The sequence below is a fragment of the Carassius carassius genome, unplaced genomic scaffold (genome assembly GCF_963082965.1).
Source record: "Carassius carassius unplaced genomic scaffold, fCarCar2.1 SCAFFOLD_66, whole genome shotgun sequence".
Taxonomy (NCBI): Eukaryota; Metazoa; Chordata; class Actinopteri; order Cypriniformes; family Cyprinidae; genus Carassius; species Carassius carassius.
In genome coordinates, this window is record NW_026775001.1 from 341,495 (window position 1) to 360,360 (window position 18,866).

The following is an 18,866-nucleotide window of genomic DNA, read 5'->3' on the forward strand; positions in this document are numbered from 1 at the left end:
GTATCCTTTTTGCACATTAAGCTAACAGCATCGTCGCCAAAAGAGCCACAAGAGGTTTCCTCTGTGGCCTCTGAAGCGACAGGCATTTGCCCTCCTGATCCCAGCTCGTCTGAGGAAAAGGAAAGGCAAATGCAACAAGATATAACATGATTTTAATCGTATCTTTGTAGTCTTTTTACTGTCTTCTGTTTTAAATGTCTTATACCTTTTTAACCCTACTGCTCATGGCCCTCACCATCTCTACTATCAATGTAAGAAGTGTGAGGTCCACCATTAGAGCACAGAGTATTTTGTCCCTTTTAAAATCTTTTAAGTCAGATTTGTTTTTATTACAAGAGTGTTCTCTGCCCTTTTTAACTAGGTACAAGAAAATGGAGGAGCTATGGTCCGCAGGAGCCTCCATATGGAGCGGATCAAATTTTAACAAAAATGACGGAGTTGCGGTTTTAATTAATAATCCTAACATCTTGGTGAAGGGCAGCACTGTGGTGAGGCAAGGCCGGGCACTTTTAGTAAATCTGACCTTTTTAGACAGGGATTTTAATGTTCTTAATGTATATGGTTTTACGGAAAAGAATGAAAGATATGAGCTTTTAGAAGACTTGCAACCCCACATGCTAGGTAGGGCCCCCCTAATGGTAGCAGGGGATTTTAATTGTGTTTTATCCAAAACAGACAGGAAAAGGGTAGGGGAGGATTTTAGAGTGGACAAAACGTCGGTGTTATTGCAGGGTTTAGTCAGAGATTTTAATTTAGTCGACTGTTTTAAAATTTTGCATCAAAGAGAGGAGGGCTTCACCTGGTTCAGTGGTGATAGTACCAAAGCCTCTCGAATCGACTACGTTTTTACAAGGGACTGCCCGCCGACCGATGCTACATTAACCCCCCTCTTTTTCTCTGATCACATAATGCTGTCTTGCACCCTTTCACTGCCCATGGGTGTGACGGTAGGGGGAGGGCTGTGGAAGCTGAACTGTTCCCTGTTGGAAGACAAGGATATAGTTTTAGAATATAGGGAACAGTTCAGCCAATGGCAGACCCTCCAAGACTTTTACGATACACGTGCACAGTGGTGGGAGATTGTAAAGGACCGGACAAGACAGTTTTTTAGAAAGATAGGGAAAGAAAAGAAGAGTAGGGAAAAGAAACGCATGTTGGGGTTGCAGAAAAGACTACAAAGGTATTTTAATCTTTTAAATAATGGTTTTGATTTTATCGACGAAATTCAGGAAGTAAAAAAAGAAATGTCAGTTTTAGCCAATATAAAAAGTAAAGGGGTCCTTTTAAGAAGTAAAGAGAGAGAAATAGAAAAAGGCGAAAAGTGTACCAGATATTTTTTTAAGAAAATAATAACAAGGGGTGGGGGGTTAACCAGGGTTAAAACAGGGGATAGGGAGGTTAACACAATAAAAGAGATTTTAGAGGATGTGGAAAAATTTTATGGGGCATTATATAGTTTTAAAAAGGTACACTTTGACACTGCAAAAGAAGTTTTACATTTTATTGAGGAAAGGGTTGACTGTCAAAATGAGATTTTAACCCAAGATTTTAACATCTTAGAAATCCAAAAAGCACTTGGAGGTTTTAAGAAGGGGAAGTCCCCAGGAGTGGATGGACTTCCCCTAGAGTTTTATCTAACATTTTGGGACATTTTAGGACAAGAGCTTTTGACAGTTTTTAAAGAGTTTGATACCCTCGACATACTTCCAGACAGTTTTAGAATAGGGATAGTTTCTTTACTTCACAAAAAAGGTGACCGGACTGACTTAAAAAACTGGAGACCCATAACACTTTTAAATTTTGATTATAAACTTTTTAGCAAAATTTTAGCAACACGCATGTCAACGGCTTTAGAGGACGTGATTCACCCGGATCAAGCTTGTTCTGTGCCCGGAAGAAAGATAACAGACAGCCTAGTACTGATCAGAGACGCCATCTGTTATGCGAGAGACAGAAATATTCGGCTAGTAGTCCTAAATTTAGACTTTGAAAAAGCATTTGACCGAGTCTCGCACCAGTACCTTTTTCAGGTACTGCAAAAAATGGGTTTTCCAACAAAGAGGTTTGTAGCCTGGGTGGGACTGCTGTACAAGGGACTAGTCAGCAAATTCCTTGTAAACGGGCATCTTTCCAAAACTGTGAACATACACAGTGGTGTCCATCAGGGATGTCCTTTATCTCCTCTCCTGTATGTGGCTTGTATCGAGCCACTGGCACAGATCTTGAGAAAGGATAAATGGGTCAAAGGACTGGACGTTCCTGGGACGGGTGGACTGACAGCGACTTGTGCCTTATACATGGACGATGTTACTCTTTTAACCACGGACATTTTATCTATACGAAGAGCACTGGACTTGACTGACTGGTACGGTCGGGCCTCGGGCGCCAAACTCAATAGAAACAAGTCTGAGGCCCAGCTCTTCGGGCCGTGGGGGGACGTGGACACAGGAGGACTTTAAAATTTTAGGTGTTAAATTTGATAAAGAGGGTGGAGGACGGGAAAACTGGACTGACTTGCTAGGGAAAGTTAGGAAAAGACTAGGGTTTTGGGGACTAAGACAGTTGACGATTGAAGGTAAAATTTTTATTTTTAAATATGTGATTTTACCTCTGATTTTACTTGTCTGTTCTGTTTTTAGCCCCCCTCGGTGGTTCCTGGTGAAACTGGAGAGGGCGGTGTTTTACTTCCTGTGGGGGTCCAAGTGGGAGTGCCTGAAGAGGGAGACAGTCAAGAAAAGGCCAGAGAACGTTGGAAAAGGCCTCCCAGACCCCCACCTGTTTTTAGGCAGCCGCTTCACCGCCTTGCACATCAGTTATGCCATGACCCCATCCAAAGAAAACAAGACGGCTGCAATGGCGCGATTTTGGATGGGGTCTTACCTAAGAACTTTGAAAATTTTACCAGTAGATTTGAAAACCCCAGTGTCTTTTAACTTGCCTAAAGACTACAGTTTTATAAAAAAAGTTTTTAAAGAAATACCTTTTAGAGAGTGAAGATGTCACCATTTAACTAAACACTAGTCTCTCATTTCTGTTGTGCAGGACCATAAACCGGTCAGTCCAGTTCCGGGCCTCACACTAAGTGAGGCCAAACAAGTTTGAAGGACTTGACGGCACAGAAATTTACCTCGCTCTGGCTCACCCTCAACGTCATCAAGGATGCCATCTGGGCCACCAGAAACCTGCTGGTGGGGAAGCGCGTTACGGTAACCCTCCATGCATGCGAGCTAAAGGTAACATCAAGGCTGCAGGGGTACCGGACGACGATATTCGGACGGGGGGGCCGGGGTCGCACAGAGAGGGTCCCGGCAGGCACTGACCCTGGCTGCCCGTAGATGCACCCTAACCATTCTGGCTACGGGAACAGCGGGCCAGCGGGCCGGAGGAGAGGGGATCTCCGCTGAGCCCGTAAAGTAGCATCTCATGTCCCTGTTCTGGCACAACAGATGGTTTTTTTTATTGGTTTTTATCCAATAAATTGGTTTTTATGGTGTTTTATCAATGAAATTGGTTTTATTAACATGCATATGAGGCTTGTTTGCTTTTTTAAATTTGTATTTTACTTTTGAAACCGATCGCACCTTTTAAACACACCTCAAATATGGACTTTTAAAAACAAGCAAAACACTGTGGTTTTAATCAAATGTTTTTTAACAATGATTGTTTCTTTCATTTTACCATGTGTATTTATTATATATTATATGGCTTGTTTTAATGTGTGCTTGAAAAGAAAAATGTGTGTGAAAGTAAAAATGCAAATGGAAAAAATGTAACTGTTGACAATAAAACTTTTTCGAAAGAAAAAAAATCTGTTCTTATCAGTTTAATATCTGATACGTCCCCCATCCGGGGACTACATATTAAATGGATTTTTAGATCATGGAGCTGGAGCCGGGGCTTGCTCCGTCCACTCCAAGCATCGGCCTGGTATTGCAGTGTCTCCAGGAACGGTGTGCTTTCCCTTTTTTGGGATTGCCGTTTATTGTGTCGAATAGCAGAACAAGGAATGAGATCTGCCATGCTGTGGTGTATTGCGAACTTTTTTCCTGATGCGCCCTCCTGGGGTCTTGGACTCTTCCACGAACGATGCACCCACCTGAGGTCTTTCACAGACGAGGTGATGCATCGAATCAGGTGTGTTTGGTTAAAGAGAGTCATCTAAAACCGGCGTTGGGAAGCACCGGCCCATGAGCTTGGCAGTTTCCAGGCCAGTAACGGAAGGCACCCGTCCTTCCTTTCCTGGAGGGGGGCTAACCATTGGTGTGGACGGTAGAGACGCAAATCATACCTCTGGCTGATCGCCTGGGCCTTCATACTTACCTGGCAAGGGATACACCATGATCAAGAAGGCGGTTCACCCAGGGCGAGGCTTGGCCATTGCACTCCGGCCATGCTGACCCCTGCGAATTCCCCAAATGCGGGAATCTCGACTGCATAATTTATGGTAGTGGGGGACTGCGTTCGCGCTCTCCCCTGAAATTGTTGGTGAAACAAAGCAGAAGAGGTTTTTTCCAGGTTTTTTTTTTTTTTGCATTTCAGAATGGGGAGTTCTATCACATGCGAGGTATGTGTTGTGCGCCTGTGAAACAAAGTCAGTCACGCTCTTGAAAAATCGGACCTTGGTGGGTGGTTCAGTTCGAATATAGCACAGACCTTACTTTGAAAGTCGATTGGACTGACTGCAGCCTAGCTGTAGCTGTCTCCATGTTGTTTGATTGTCCTTTTTCAATTGGAATTAATTTTGTTGTCGCTTACAGCGCCACCGAGTGGCCTGTCGCAGCGCCCTTTTTCACCTGGCCTCTGACTGAGCCCCTGCACAGGTGTGCCGATTTGGGTGAAGGGATCTCATTCCTTCCTGGAGTTATAGCCATTCGAGCCATCTCGGACAAGCCACCTTAGCACGTTTTGAGGTCCCCTCGCCAAGGTGAATGGAAATTTCCACTTTTTTGGGATGATTATTGACAGACAGACTCCAGAGAAGCTTTCTGTGCTGCTTTGGGTGGGACTGGGCCAAATACCTGGCGCTAGGTTGCAAAAGAAGGTTTTTGACAAAATCCCAAATACACGAAAATTCTGTCAGAGCGACGAGCCAATCTGAGACCTGCGTCTGGTTCGGCTCGAGCCAAGGATTCCCATGACATAAGGCACGTGGCTCTGTGACGAACCGTTTGGGAGTTACGAGCGATGCCGTACTTTCCGTCGCTGCAGTGCCAGCGTCAGGCCGAGAGTGACGAGGCCCGGTGACGTTGCACACAGGGGAGGGTACTACCATCCCCCAGCGTTTTTAGGTCCCCCAGACTTACCAAAGCCGAGATGGGCATCGCCGTGTCCGGCTTCCTCCCCGCTGCGTCTTAGCGGCATCGCTCCTCGGCCTTTTGGCTAAGATCAAGTGCAGCGACGATTGCTATGTCGAGCGGAGATGGTACTTTGCCGACCATGATGGTGTGGTTGAAGAATACTGTACGGATTCAAGTGCTTCAGAATGCTGTCCGGTTTGTAAAGGAAAACTTCAGGAGGGAATTTGTGGTCGTGGACGTCTTGAAAGGAGTCTTCAATGTAGCAGCTTCTTCAGTGTTCTGTCTTCAGGATTTCACAGCACTAGGATTTATGGATCTGACCTTCTTCAATCTAACGGACTGTGTGAGTTTTTTTGAGTCTTGGGGGAAGAAAAAGCACAAGTTGTTGGAAGGATTGAGTTTGCACCCTTTGTTTGCACAGGATTACTTACCTCTCACAGTCCATCTGTATAATCCTTTTGTTGAGGATGTGGAGGTAATGACTTTCCTTGAGAGGCACTGTGAGGTTGTGAAAGGAGGTGAGCGTGTGAGGGATCGGTTTGGGATTTGGACTGGAAAGAGGCGTTTTTTTGTGAAGCTCCGGGTGGATTCAGCGGTCCCTGGAAGCCTGGTTCACCTACCAGGGTCCATTTCCATTGGGCCTAACAGGGGCTTTCTCTACTACCCTGGGCAGCCCGTGTATTGCAGGAGATGTGGTGGAGAAGGACACGTTAAAACAGACTGTGAAGGACAGCGCTGTCGGTTTTGTGGGAAGGCAGACCACGTTGCTTCGGCCTGCCCCGCACCAAACCTTTGTAGCCTTTGCGGCAAGGCCAATCATCTTTACGTACCTGTCCATCAAGAAACAAATCATATGCGAGCATATTGAAGGAAGGTGATGATCTGCAGGCGGACCTGGATGCCATTCTTAGCAGTCTACCAGCAGAAAGGGAGAGGCATCTTCAACAAGCGACAGGTGCGAGTGATCAGAGAAGTATGAGTGCATCAAGTCAGGAGTGTACTGGTATGAAGGAACAAGTGGATGGAGCCGTGGGGGATCTGAAGTGGAGGATGAATGTAACATACCTCCAGGACCAAACCTTTTGTAAGGTTTTCCGGGTATTATTTGCTGGGTGGTGTAATTTAAAAGGATTCTACCAGTCACATTCTGACTGGTGGGAAGGGGTGAAGGAGAGGATTAGGTTTTTTTTGCAGGGCATGGGGTTTAGCTTTGGGGCAGGCTAAGAGGAATCAAGTGCGTCAATGGACTAAAGAATTGCAAGTTTTATGCTCTCAAGGTCTATTGAGCACTGGTCAAGGGTGGAAGAAAGCCAAACTCTTGCAGGATTCTTTGAATGAACATTATAGAGGAGAAGCACAGAAGTTTGTTGTGCAGTCAGGTGTATGTCAGCGTGTGCTAGATGAAAGGCCTACAAAGTTTTTCTTTTCTACTGTGAAGAGCAGGCAGAAGCGTAGCAGTATGGAATGTTTAAATACAGAGAAGGGTAAGGTCTACTCAGTTGAAGGAATGCTGAAGGCTTCAGTTGCCTTTTATAAGGAGCTGTTTGCGAATAGAGAAGTAAGAGAGTCAACAGCGGAGGGGTTTTTAGAGGATCTGGACAGGACCTTGGATAAAGTGGAGGCAGGCAGGTTAGAGAAGGAGGTCACCTTGAAGGAAGTAGAGGTAGCAATTAAGTCCTTGAAGAGAGGCACGTCTCCAGGTGGTGATGGTCTACCGGCTGAATTTTATCAAGCCTTTTTGCCTTTAGTAGGCACTGAACTGATTAAAGTTTATCAGGAAAGTCTGGAAGTGGGGAAATTGCCTTTGTCTATGAGGAGGGGGTTGGTGACCCTCCTGCATAAGAAAAATAGTAAGGAGGATTTGGCAAATTGGCGGCCAATAACTTTACTTACTACTGATTATAAGATTCTGGCAAAAGTCTTAACCATACGGCTTAAGGGGGTGTTAGATTTGGTGGTTCATCCAGATCAAACTTGTGGGGTCCCAGGAAGATCAGGCAGCCTCAATTTAGTTTTGGTCCGGGACTTAATCAGTTGGGCTGAGCAACGTCAGCTTCCTTTGGCAATCCTGAGCCTTGACCAGGAAAAGGCCTTTGATAGGGTTAGCCATTCTTTTTTGTGGTCAGTGTTGGAGAAGCTTGGGTTTGGCCCAGGGTTCATAGCCTGGGTCCAGCTTTTGTATAGTGAGGCTTTCAGTCAGATTAGGATAAACGGGTTCTATTCTGAACCAGTGAAACAGTTGGGTGGTGTGAGGCAAGGGTGTCCTTTGTCACCCTTGTGTTATATACTGTCTTTAGAGCCTCTGATTAGTCGACTACGATTAAAAGCAGCTTTGACTGGTGTAGTAATGCCAGGTGGAGGAGGGTTAAGGCCAAAAGTGTTAGCTTACGCAGATGATATGACAGTCTTTTTGACCACTGAAAAAGATTTTGTAGTGACAGGAGATATTTTGCATAGTTTTTCAGAAGCCACAGGTGCCAAGATAAACGTCAGTAAATCATCAGTGATGTTTGTAGGACGGTGGAGTAAGAGGACTGTGGTTCCAGGAGGGTATACCTTGTGTCAGGATGGCATTAAAATTTTGGGTGTTCGCTTTTTCAAGGTGAATAGTGCACAACAAAATTGGGAGGGGCTGTTGGAATCTTTACAGTCTAAAGTAAGCCGGTGGAGTGTTAGGGATCTGTCACTATGGGGTAGAGTACAGGTAGTGAAGGCAGATGTATTGCCCAGTATTAACTATCTGGCTTATGTTTTTCCCCTACCTTTTTGGCAGGGGAGGAGAATGGAGGAGTTGATTTTTTCTTTTATTTGGAGAGGGAGGACTGAGTTAGTATCAAGAGCGCAGATGTTTCGTCCTCTGGGTGAGGGAGGCAGAGGGGTGCCATGCCTCCCTTGGAAGGTTACGGCTTTGTTTATTGCTTTTGCAGCTCGCCTAGTGGTACAGGCTCTAGAGCATAAAGCACATGTGTTGGCTCACTTTTGGTTGGGCTGGCCTTTGAGGCATTTAACAGGGTGGAGTAATAGGGTACCTTGGTCACTGGATAGGCCTGAACATTATAAAGTGGCGGCAGACATCATTAAAGGGAATCCTTGGTGCTTGGAAGAGTCACTGTTGTTAAATCATAGGAAGCTGTATGATAGGTTGAAGGAGAGCTCTGTTAAGGAAGCTAGAGAGGCAGGGCCTCCAATTGAAGTGAACTGGTTGTCCTTGCAACCAGATTATTTGGTAGGGAGGTGTAAGGATGTGAACTGGTTGGCAGCATTAGGGAGGCTTCCAGTACGGGAGCGTTTATATAGGCATGGTCAGGGCAGATCTCCTTTGTGCCCAGTGGGTTGCGGGGAAGAAGAGACAATTGAGCACGCCTTGTGGTCATGTCCAGGAGCAGTGGCTTTATGGAAAGCAGTCACTGGCTGGTGGAGAGAGTGGGGAGGACCATTGATTACCCGGGACTTAGTGTTGTATGGAGTAGGGTTGGGAAATATAGAGAACAATCAGAGAAGAGTAGTATGGGTTACTATCTCAGAAGGGAAGCGTATCTTATGGGACTGGCGACTAAGGTGCCTGAGGAAGCAGTTGCCTGGTTTAGAACCTCAAAAGTTATTTTCAACACTTTTGGCTAGTTTGGTGAAAGAGGTAAATGGGTATAAGGTCGTTCATGGGGAGGAGGGGATGAGGGCTGTATGGGGGGGGCTCCCTCGGGTAGGGGTGGGATAAAGTCTTGGGTGTTAAAAATTTAGTACTGGTTATGAGGTTCTGATTGTAATGTGTTGTATCTTCACTTTATGAAATGATTTTTGAGTTCGGAATGATTTTTTAGTTCTGTAGGCTTGGGACATGTATGTTCAGAAAATATGTATGCCTTTGTTGCAAGTGATTAATTTGTAAATTTGTATGAGTGTATGGATTTAATAAAAAAATAAAAAAATCTGTTCTTATCAGTTTAATATCTGATACGTCCCCCATCCGGGGACTACATATTAAATGGATTTTTAGATCACGGAGCTGGAGCCGGGGCTTGCTCCGTCCACTCCAAGCATCGGCCTGGTATTGCAGTGTCTCCAGGAACGGTGTGCTTTCCCTTTTTGGGGATTGCCGTTTATTGTGTCGAATAGCAGAACAAGGAATGAGATCTGCCATGCTGTGGTGTATTGCGAACTTTTTTCCTGATGCGCCCTCCTGGGGTCTTGGACTCTTCCATGAACGATGCACCCACCTGAGGTCTTTCACAGACGAGGTGATGCATCGAATCAGGTGTGTTTGGTTAAAGAGAGTCATCTAAAACCGGCGTTGGGAAGCACCGGCCCATGAGCTTGGCAGTTTCCAGGCCAGTAACGGAAGGCACCCGTCCTTCCTTTCCTGGAGGGGGGCTAACCGTTGGTGTGGACGGTAGAGACGCAAATCATACCTCTGGCTGACCGCCTGGGCCTTCATACTTACCTGGCAGGGGAGACACCATGATCAAGAAGGCGGTTCACCCAGGGCGAGGCTTGCCCATTGCACTCCGGCCATGCTGACCTCTGCGAATTCCCCAAATGCGGGAATCTCGACTGCATAATTTATGGTAGTGGGGGACTGCGTTCGCGCTCTCCCCTGAAATTCTTGGTGAAACAAAGCAGAAGAGGTTTTTTCCAGGTTTTTTTTTTTTTTGCGTTTCAGAATGGGGAGTTCTGTCACATGCGAGGTATGTGTTGTGCGCCTGTGAAACAAAGTCAGTTACACTCTTGAAAAATCGGACCCTGGTGGGTGGTTCAGTTCGAATATAGCACAGACCTTACTTTGAAAGTCGATTGGACTGACTGCAGCCTAGCTGTAGCTGTCTCCATGTTGTTTGGTTGTCCTTTTTCAATTGGTATTAATTTTGTTGTCGCTTACAGCGCCACCGAGTGGCCTGTCGCAGCGCCCTTTTTCACCTTGCTTCTGACTGAGCCCCTGCACAGGTGTGCCGATTTGGGTGAAGGGATCTCATTCCTTCCTGGAGTTATAGCCATTCGAGCCATCTCGGACACGCCACGTTAGCACGTTTTGAGGTCCCCTCGCCAAGGTGAATGGAAATTTCCACTTTTTTGGGATGATTATTGACAGGCAGACTCCAGAGAAGCTTTCTGTGCTGCTTTGGGTGGGACTGGGCCAAATACCTGGCGCTAGGTTGCAAAAGAAGGTTTTCGACAAAATCCCAAATACCCCAAAATTTTGTCAGAGCGACGAGCCAATCTGAGACCTGCGTCTGGTTCGGCTCGAGCCAAGGATTCCCATTACATAAGGCACGTAGCTCTGCGACGAACCGTTTGGGAGTTAAGAGCGATGCCGTACTTTCCGTCACTGCAGTGCCAGCGTCAGGCCGAGCGTGACGAGTCCCGGTGACGTTGCAGACAGGGGAGGGTACTACCATCCCCCAGCGTTTTTAGGTCCCCCAGACTTACCAAAGCCGAGATGGGCATCGCCGTGTCCGGCTTCCTGCCCGCTGCGTCTTAGCGTCATCGCTTCTCGGCCTTTTGGCTAAGATCACGTACCTTGTCAGACGGTTTAGACTGCGATCGCCTCTTGGAGGTTTCCTGACTCGAGATCTTTTTATATCTTGAGTCACACAACTTCGAGAGGTACATTGAACTCTGCTGCTTCGGGCTCCAACATGTTTTAAGGTAAGGTCTTTTAATTATTTATTTGGTTATTTATTATTGTATTTATTGTTGTTTTAAGTTTCTAGGCTGTTGGTGCCTCCATCATGTCGGCTGCCCGTGCCGGCGTGCGGAGGCACCACAGCGTGCGCTTTTGTTTTAAAGAGGTGAATGGCAAGCTCCTAGGGATGTCACGTCTTGACTTCTCCAGAAAGTCCTTTTTTTTTTGGAGCGTCCATTCAGGTATAAGTTTGAGGGCTCGTGTACGTGGGTTAAGGGGACCTGCGCGCTGACCCCAAAAAATTTTTGACGGACGCGGCGTCAATGTCTGCCGGCCCACGGGAGACCCCTGACCGGCGCAGGAGGATCTGGACCCCCGAGGGGCCCCGCGGAAGCCCACCCAAATTTGAGGCCCCTACATGCCATTCAGCACTTCTCCACAGGGTGGTGCACGGAGCAGTACACCTCAGGTTTAAAACAGTGGCATTTACCCGAATGGGGGGTGTACGATTTTTTTGCCCACGAAACCTATATTTGTCCATTTGACCTTTAAAGTTACAGAATGACCACGGAACCGATGCGGACCCCCATCGGACCCCCAACCCGGGTCCCACGAACCCATTATTTGTCCATTTGACCATTATATTCACACAATGACTGCGGATCATCTGCAGACCCCTTGCGGACCCCCACCCTGGGTCCCACGAACCCCGTATTTGTCCATTTGACCATTATATTCACACAATGACTGCGGATCATCTGTGGACCACTTGCGGACCCCCACCCTGGGTCCCACGAACCCACTATTTGTCCATTTGACCATTATGTTCACACAATGACTGCGGATCATCTGCGGACCACTAGCAGACCCCCACCCTGGGTCCCACGAACCCACTATTTGTCCATTTGAACATTATATTCACGGAATGACCACGGATCACATCCGGAACATTTGCGGACATATCCAAAATTGTGGTGAATGTTAACCAAAATGTCACAGATTTTGCCAAGCTGTAACTCCGCCAAAACGGGGCCAAACTGCACCAAACTCGGGTCAGAGTAAGACCTCCAGAAGGCCTACCGAACACCGATGCCCCCCTATCCATAACACCCCGGGGGGCGGAGTTATTGCCCCACACATTTTTGATAGTCAAATGGAAGGAAGAGACCTAGCAACTTGAAACTCGGTGACTTGATAGCCCTCAAAGGGCCCTCTCTGAAGCCACCTGCCCCAAGTCGATAGACCCCCGGGGGCCAGAGATACGGGCCCGCAAATGCAAAAAGTCCCAAAATTTGACCGGCAATAACTCACCCAAAAAGAGAGGAAAAAACACCAATCTCAGGTCAAAATTAGACCTTTGGGAGCTCTATCCGACTACACCAGCCCCATGTTCCTATGACCCCGGGGGTCCGAGTTACGGCCCCACAAAATGTGGAATTTGAACCGTTATAACTCAGGAACCGGAATACCCAGGAACTCGAGGGTGGTCGCATACGGTAGGCCCCTCGATCTTCTAGGGATCCCCCGAATTTTAGCCTCGGCTTCGCGGAGATATTAGCAAAAAAATAGTACCATCCACCCCCCTCATACCTACTCATCCATGCCGGCCAGGGTGCACCCTCCCTGGCTAGAAAAGGCAGCTCGAGGGGGGTGGAAGTCGGAAGAAAAATTTTTTTATGAAGCCTAGAGAAAACACTTGTACTGTACTCAGGGCACTCAGAGGAATCCATTTTTGTAAGTTTTATCCCATTATACTGTAGAAATATGCATAGAAAAAATGTTGGATTTTGGTTAATCACATGTGGTGAATGTTAACCAAAATGTCACAGACTTTGCCAAGCTGTAACTCCGCCAAAACGGGGCAAACTGCACCAAACTCGGGTCAGAGTAAGAACTCCAGAAGGCCTACCGAACACCGCTGCCCCCCCCCATCCATAACACCCCGGGGGCGGAGTTATGGCCCCCCACATTTTTGATAGTCAAATGGAAGGAAGAGACCTAGCGACTTGAAACTTGGTGACTTGATAGCCCTCGAAGGGCCCTCTCTGAAGCCACCTCCCCCAAGTCGATAGACCCCCGGGGGCTAGAGATATGGACCCGCAAATGCAAAAAGTCCCAAAATTTGACCGGCCATAACTCACTCGGAAAGAAGGGAAACAACACCAAACTCTAGTCAAAATTAGACCTTTGGGAGCTCTATCCGACGACACCAGCCCCATGTTCCTATGACCCCGGGCGTCCGAGTTACGGCCCCCCAAAATGTGGGATTTGAACCGTTATAACTCAGGAACCGGACCACCCAGGAACTCGAGGGTGGTCGCATACGGTAGGTAATTTCAGCCCCGGGGTCCACCGCTTCGTGGAGATATTAGCAAGAGAATAGTACCATCCACCCCCCTCGCACCTACTCATCCATGCCGGCCAGGGTGCACCCTCCCCGGCTAGAGAAGGCAGCTCGAGGGGGGTGGAAGTCGGAAGAAAATTTTTTTTATGAGGCCTAGAGAAAACAGTTGTACTGTACTCAGGGCACTCAAAGGAATCCATTTTTGTAAGTTTTATCCCATAATACTGTAGAAATATGCATAGAAAAAATGTTGGATTTTGGTTAATTTGCACCACAAATGTTGCAAGTCTTGCAGTATATTAAATAGCAATATTTTTTATTGTCAGTCTATTTCTCAAATCACTTCTAGTCTAATGAACTACACATGGGGCTATTTCATTTGTCACTTAACAGTTACTTTATTTGAAATCTTCCTAATTCCAATTTATCCATAATGTATTGTAAAATACGTTTTATAAAACAAGAGTGCACACTTTTCAGTCTATTTCTCATTCCACTTTTAGTCCAAACAACTTCAAATGGGACTATTTCCTTGGTCACTGACCAGTCTATTTCTCATTCCACTCATAGTCTAATGAACTACATATGGCACTATTTCATGGATCACTTGCCAGTCTATTTCTCATTAATTTTCTAGTCTAATAAACTACATATGGCACTATTTCCTTGATCACTTGCCAGTCTATTTCTCATTCAAAACTTTTAGTCTAATAAACTACAAAAAGTACTATTTCCTTGGTCACTTACCAGTCTATTTCTCATTCCTTTTCTAGTCTAATAAACAATACATTTCACTATTTCAGTCTATTTCTCATTCAACTTCTAGTCTAATAATCAGTTTAACTGGTGATGATGATCGGCCTGAATAAGTTTGAAATAGAAGTGTATTAATGTGAAAACATATGGCACTATTTCATGGATCACTTGCCAGTCTATTTCTCATTCATTTTTATAGTCTAATAAACTACATATGGTACTATTTCCTTGATCACTTGCCAGTTTATTTCTTATTCAAACTTTTAGTCTAATAAGCTACAAAAAGTACTATTTCCTTGGTCACTTACCAGACTATTTCTCATTCCTTTTCTAGTCTAATAAACAATACATTTCACTATTTCAGTCTATTTCTCATTCAACTTCTAGTCTAATAATCAGTTTAACTGGTGATGATGATCGGCCTGAATAAATTTGAAATAGAAGTGTATTAATGTGAAAACATATGGCACTATTTCATGGATCACTTGCCAGTCTATTTCTCAGTAATTTTATAGTCTAATAAACTACATATGGCACTATTTGCTTGATCCCTTGCCAGTCTATTTCTTATTCAAAACTTTTAGTCTAATAAACTACAAAAAGTACTATTTCCTTGGTGACTTACCAGTCAATTTCTCATTCCTTTTCTAGTCTAATAAACAATACATTTCACTATTTCAGTCTATTTCTCATTCAACTTCTAGTCTAATAATCAGTTTAACTGGTTATTATGATCGGCCTGAATACATTTGAAATAGAAGTGTATTAATGTGAAAACATATGGCACTATTTCATGGATCACTTGCCAGTCTATTTCTCATTCATTTCATAGTCTAATAAACTACATATGGCACTATTTCCTTGATCACTTGCCAGTCTATTTCTTATTCAAAACTTTTAGTCTAATAAACTACAAAAAGTACTATTTCCTTGGTCACTTACCAGTCTATTTCTCATTCCTTTTCTAGTCTAATAAACAATACATTTCACTATTTCAGTCTATTTCTCATTCAACTTCTAGTCTAATAATCAGTTTAACTGGTGATGATGATCGGCCTGAATAAGTTTGAAATAGAAGTGTATTAATGTGAAAACATATGGCACTATTTCATGGATCACTTGCCAGTCTATTTCTCATTAATTTTATAGTCTAATAAACTACATATGGCACTATTTCCTTGATCCCTTGCCAGTCTATTTCTTATTCAAAACTTTTAGTCTAATAAACTACAAAAAGTACTATTTCTTTGGTCACTTACCAGTCTATTTCTCATTCCTTTTCTAGTCTAATAAACAATACATTTCACTATTTCAGTCTATTTCTCATTCAACTTCTAGTCTAATAATCAGTTTAACTGGTTATGATGATCGGCCTGAATACATTTGAAATAGAAGTGTATTTATGTGAAAACATCCTAATTTCAAGTTATTCAAAATATAGTAAAATATGTTTTTATTAAACATTTTATGTATAGAAATACTATATATTTATTATGTATTTATTACATATACTTTTTTATTTACACACACAATATATAAATATGTTTAAATTATTTTTATTACATATAATATATATTTGTGTGTGTGTGTGTGTGTGTGTGTGTGTGTGTGTGAGTGTGTGTGTTTGTAAAGTAATGACACCTTAATTCAATTTCAAATATTTATTGAACTTTTTGTTTTGCAGACATTGTAAAGTCAAAATCAAAAATGCCTCAAAGTTCTGTACAAAAAAACACAATATATAAAAAGTATAATAGGAAACATGCATTATATAAGAAAAATAAAATAAATAAATAAACATGTTCAGAAAGATTCAGAGCAAACTGACAATAAACTTAACTATAACTATTTACAAAAAAAAGAAAAAAGAAAAATGGAACAGGCTATCAAAACAAATAAAAAGATAACCTTACTTTTTTATCGTAGAAATAAAAGGAGTAGAACAATTATCATAAAAAATATCAAAACAAACAATTTAAATAGCTACATAAATTATTTACGGGAATTTTTTTTTTAAATTTCTCCAGTCTCTTTTTTACTTGCTGCACCAGCTTTTTAGACGCTATTTCCTGTGGTGATTTAAGTGGGGAGTTCTTCACCATCAGTCTGCGTCTGAGGACCATCTTCATTAATGTGCTTCTTTCCTTATAGAAATAATAAGAAAGGCAAAGTGTTAGTGAACATGTCTACTTGTCACAAACAGTTAAACCAATCCATGGGAAATTGTACTTACTGAAGCAGATTTCCCAGACTTCTGGCCTTCTTCAGCATCGGGAGGGCTGTCGGAGAGCGTTGGGCTGGTGGATGAGGACTTTTCCTCAGCTGGCATCTTGTGGGGTTTTGTCGTCTTTCTTCTCTTGGCACCTTGCTGCCTTGGACTATCAGCTTCCTCACCCACCACAGCTGTATCAAAGAGGCGACGGTGTTCTGCTGCCTGCTTTGCATTAAGGTTGAGGGCATAAAACCTGTCAGCTGTGGTGGTGTCGTGGCACATGAACTGTGCCACTTTGTGCCTATCTTCCGGGCAGTGAGTGTTCTTTGCCTTTTTGGAGAGAGAACAGCATAGGCAAAGAGTTAGAAAAAAACACACCAGAAACTCATAAAGCCGGGACAAGTACAGGAATGCTTACATGGGTGGCGATGGCAGTCCTCACATCAGTAAATGTGGGTGTGCCTGGTAACCCCATGCTCGCCCACGCATCCTGAAAATACTTGTTCAAGTTTTTGCAGGAGCTGGCCTTTGAGGTAAAGAAGAAGTAGTTTGCAACTCGTCCCCCTACCAAGTTGGACCGGGGTGAAAGGAATTCCTCAAGCCACCCATACTCCTCCTGGTCCAGGGCCAGCTGGGCTGCACCAAAGGCCTGGTTGGTCTTGTGGGCTGATATCTTTAGAAACAGTGAGAAGTGGCATAAGCTGAGTTTTATTTTAAAGAAAACCATGTGGACAACGAGAGACAGAGAGAGAGAGAACCACTCACATTAATGACAAAGTGGCCATCTGTAGATGTCGCACGGGCATCCTCCACCTCTTTAATTGTTAAATTTTGGAACACCCCTCCACGGTGACCATAAATGCTGGCCCAGTAAGTGGTGAGGTGTCCATAAAAAGACCATTGGTCCTTTTTCTCAGGACTAGTCTTCAGACGATCTTCACAGAAAAAAAGAGAAGCATAAAGGATCACATTGATCGCCAAATAATGAGAGGAGAAAGGATTCAAAAACTTACCCAGAATCTCAGGAATAATTTTTTTGGCAGAGTCCCGGCAAGCTCGCAGTGTGGCTTTAGGGATCAGGCGGGCCTCCTTGGCTTGTTTTACAGCCAGCTCGTGGACTGCCACGCTGCGCTTTACTGGGCGGGTCAAGTTCTGGATTTCCCTCCTAATCCCAATGAAAGCCACACGGGAGAGCCGGCATGTGGGCGGCTGGGTCTCATTAAGATATTTGAGGAACTGTGCCACATTTTTTAGGTAATGGTGCACAGTTGGCTCTGTAATGTTGCATTTCCTTAAAAAAGACAGCCAGGACCGGACCTTTGCCCTGTTGTCCAAAAACATCAAGCTGGCCAGATTGGTCTGGCCAGCTGACATATATGAAATAAAAAAATTTATTCTAAAAATCTTTGAGGACACATTATTTATTAATTTCGGAGTGGGGTTGATGCCCTCCCAGTGGGCCCTGGACTCCTCAATGAGCTGATCTGCAAAAAGAAAGCACAAGAGAAGGACCAGGTGAGTCAGGTCGATAACATAGAGGTAAACACTAACAAACATTATTATTATTATTATTATATTAAATTAAATTAAATTAAATATATAATAAACTATATTATACATATATATATACATACATAATATGTGTGTGTATATGTATAATTATATTACTATAATTTTCTAGTCTAATAAACTACAAATGGTACTATTTCCTTCGTCACTTATCAGTCTATTTCTCATTTCTCTTGTAGTCTAACAAACTATAAATGGGGCTATTTCCTTGGTTCACTTACCAGTCTATTTCTAATTCAACTTCTAGTCTAATGAACAACAAATGAGATTATTTCCTTGGTTCACTTACCAGTCTATTTCTCAGGTAACTTCTAGTCTAATAATCTACAAATAGGAGATTTATTAATGAAAGTTATTGTATGGTGTTATCAAAGTGACAAGTGTCATACTCACTTAGGGCTGGCACGTGGTCCGGAAAGGGGTATGGTGCATCGGAGGAGTGGGCCTTCTTTGAAGGCCCGGCGACCTCCTCCTCGGGTCCTGTGGCTGGCTCTGCCTCAGGCCTGGTGGCTGGCTCTTCATCTAGTCTGTCAACCTGCGACTCTGAGCACTCCTCCTCCCCAGGGCTGTTGAGGGCCGATAGCAGACTATGTGTTGCCTAGAGGGGGTGGGATTTGACCGCTTCCTCAGCTGCCGGTACCGCCGTGAGAAGCTCTCCCAGAAGCAATGGATAGGAGAAGCTTGCGCTCCTTCAATACCATGACTTAGGTGCCCTTGAGCAAGGCATCGAACCCCCAACTGCTCCCCGGGCGCCGCAGCATAAATGGCTGCCCACTGCTCCGGGTGTGTGCTCACAGTGTGTGTGTGTGTGTGTTCACTGCTCTGTGTGTGTGCACTTCGGATGGGTTAAATGCAGAGCACAAATTCTGAGTATGGGTCACCATACTTGGCTGAATGTCACTTCACTTTCACTTTCACTTTCACTTTCATTCCGCACCTTGTGAAAGACACGAAGGTGTTGGCTTAGCTGATTATAGCCACGAAAGCACAAGGGACAGTCGTCCAAAGCCATATCTACTTTTGTTAAAACACTAAAGGATGAATAGCAAAAGGATGAATTCAAGGGACACT

At 44.3% G+C, this 18,866-nt stretch overlaps 2 non-coding genes and 2 pseudogenes across 2 annotated transcripts; all 4 read left to right on the forward strand.

Annotated features, from left to right (window-relative positions):
* The first annotated feature begins 3,784 nt into the window (after positions 1-3,784).
* On the forward strand, positions 3,785-3,961 carry LOC132134076 (U2 spliceosomal RNA; annotated as a pseudogene).
* A 351-nt stretch (positions 3,962-4,312) lies between these two features.
* Positions 4,313-4,476, forward strand: LOC132134137 (U1 spliceosomal RNA). Its single transcript, XR_009429401.1, has one exon. It is a non-coding gene; the product is annotated as a U1 spliceosomal RNA (small nuclear RNA).
* A 4,721-nt stretch (positions 4,477-9,197) lies between these two features.
* LOC132134082 (U2 spliceosomal RNA) lies at positions 9,198-9,376 on the forward strand (annotated as a pseudogene).
* Positions 9,377-9,727: 351 nt separating this feature from the next.
* Positions 9,728-9,891, forward strand: LOC132134122 (U1 spliceosomal RNA). Its single transcript, XR_009429386.1, has one exon. It is a non-coding gene; the product is annotated as a U1 spliceosomal RNA (small nuclear RNA).
* Positions 9,892-18,866: the final 8,975 nt, after the last annotated feature.